This window comes from Glycine soja, chromosome 14 (genome assembly GCF_004193775.1).
Source record: "Glycine soja cultivar W05 chromosome 14, ASM419377v2, whole genome shotgun sequence".
Lineage (NCBI taxonomy): Eukaryota > Viridiplantae > Streptophyta > Magnoliopsida > Fabales > Fabaceae > Glycine > Glycine soja.
In genome coordinates this window covers 30067841-30070340 of record NC_041015.1, presented here as the reverse complement: position 1 = coordinate 30070340, position 2500 = coordinate 30067841, and the positions used below count along the sequence as shown (strand labels likewise).

The following is a 2500-nucleotide window of genomic DNA, read 5'->3' as shown; positions in this document are numbered from 1 at the left end:
CTTAAAACAGATTTGGAAGCTTTGGGGCTAAGAACTATATAACAACACCAAGGTTCTAGTTTTAGGGCTCTCTCTCCCTTTTTCGTTTTAGTTTTAGAGTGCTACTCTCAATTCGTTTTAGTCTCTTTTTCGTTTTGGAAGAGTAATTCTAGTTTTCTTCGTTTTCTACTGATTAATGGAAGGCTAAGTCTCCAGCGTTGTTTTCTCTTTAGGATCAAGCACAGTTCTCTTTGAGCTTCTATTATTACTATTAAATTCTGATAAGCTTTTCCTCTTCACCAATTACTCTGTATTTGTTGCTATTAATCCATGCATGCTTAGTGCTTGATTAATTGTCTCTGCGCTTAATTTACGTTCATGCTTAATGATCGTTCATGATTAATTGGTGTATGTGTTGCTTAATCACATAATGAATGCCTTATGTTAAATTTCGCTTAGTAATTTAATTTAGGGTTGGATTAAGTGGTTGAACTGATAAAGGATAAATTCTCGCAACCTAGGATAAGAGACTTGTTTGTGAATCAAGGGGAAGCAACGTGTTTTAATTCTGATATTTTCTAATTCAAATTTACTCACTGTTTAATTTACAAAAGCAAACAACCCCCCCCCCAATTCGTTACTGTTTTATTACTATATGTTATGAAGGTTTGGTTGACCATTGCTCATTGGGAGATGACCTAGGATCACTTCCTTGATACTGCATTTTTAATGTTTATTTGATTCGGGTACGACCTCAATCAAATTTGGTGCCGTTGCCAGGGAGCAGTGGTCCAAAGGTTCATAATAGCTAGTGATTCTTGTTTTATGTTTAGTTGTTTTACGTTTACTTATTTTGTTTAGTGTGCTTGTGTCGTGTTAGTGTGGTATTAGTATGTTGTGTTATTGCATTGTTCTGTTTTATTTGATGTCATGTTTTGCAATTTAGTAGTACCCCTTGTTCAGTGTTTCCCCTGTTTCAGTTTTATGTTTTGCTGTCAATAGTGCTTATCGACGAAATTAGAGACTGATTCTGTGTTACTGTTCACACAGCATTACATTAGCAACTGAATTAGCGACGGTTGTTTACAATTTAATTGGCGATTTTTGTTTTGATGGTTAAAGTTGTTATTTTTGGCTGAATTTTTGTGTGATAGATTCTTTTGATCCATATTTCGTGTGAAAAATACCAGGAACACTTAGTGTGGCAGTATTTGAGAGACACAAAAATTTTGGGAACTTGTTTTTAGCAAAACTTAAAATGGTCATAACTTTTGCTTTGGGTATCAGAATAACTATTACTATATATGCATTTGGGGTACAAAAAAATTTCCCATATTGTGGCAACCCACTGTAGCTGGTTGGGGACTCCCAAACTCCAAAAATCAGCCGTTTACTAAGTTTTTTTTTTCAAGTTTTATTGTTCTATTTTTCTAAACTTTGCTTAGGTAGTTTTCATAGATAGACTTTGAATTTTTGTTTGAAATTTTTTGTGCTATCTTTTCATGATTTTAGGGTGTTCCTCACAAAATTTCAGCTCATTTTAATATCGTTTATGTATAGTTGTAGTTTTACCCCCTTGTTAGGTGCTTGTTGAGAAACACATTATTTGCTGCATATAGTGCATGACTAGGGGCAATCCAGGTGATTTACAACCCTTTGATCCTGAAATAGATAGAACCTTTCATAGATTAGTTAGACATAGTGTGCATCCTGGTCATTCTGTGCATTATGAGCATTTTGTTGAGGGTGATTATGATTTTGAACATTCCACAACTAATTTTTATACTGAGAACATGGCTCAACCTCCACCTCGTGAGAGGACTCTTAGGGAGATGACTGCACCTGATTTCACCTATGAAAGCTTGTGCATTCAATATCCTAATGAGGGTGTTCCATATGTTCTCAAGACTTGACTAATACATTTGCTGCCCAAGTTTCATGGTCTTGCAGGTGAAGATCCTCATAAGCATCTTAAGGAGTTCCATATTGTTTGTTCCACCATGAAGCCCCCGGATGTCCAAGAAGATCATATCTTTCTAAAGGCTTTTCCTCATTCTCTGGAGGGAGTGACAAAAGATTGGCTATACTACCTTGCTCCCAGGTCTATTTTCAGCTGAGATGACCTTAAGAGGGTGTTCTTGGAGAAATTCTTCCCTGCATCTAGGACCACTGCCATCAGAATAGACATTTCAGGCATCACGCAACTTAGTGGAGAAAGCTTGTATGAGTACTAGGAAAGATTCAAGAAATTGTGTGCAAGTTGCCCTCACCACCAGATTTCTGAGCAACTTCTTCTTCAATATTTCTATGAGGGACTTAGCAACATGGAGAGGAGTATGACTGATGTTGCCAGTGGTGGAGCTCTTGGTGATATGACCCCTACTAAGGCTAGGAATTTGATTGAGAAGATGGCTTCCAACTCCTAACAATTCAGTGCAAGAAATGATGTTATTATTCTTAGAGGAGTCCATGAGGTGGCCACGGATTCATCTTCATCTACTGAAAATAAAAAGCTTGAAGG

General features: G+C 36.8%; 1 non-coding gene across 1 annotated transcript; it reads right to left on the bottom strand.

Annotated features, from left to right (window-relative positions):
- Nucleotides 1-2150: 2150 nt before the first annotated feature.
- On the bottom strand, nucleotides 2151-2257 carry LOC114385547. Its single transcript, XR_003660916.1, has one exon. It is a non-coding gene; the product is annotated as a small nucleolar RNA R71 (small nucleolar RNA).
- Between the last annotated feature and the right edge of the window lie 243 nt (nucleotides 2258-2500).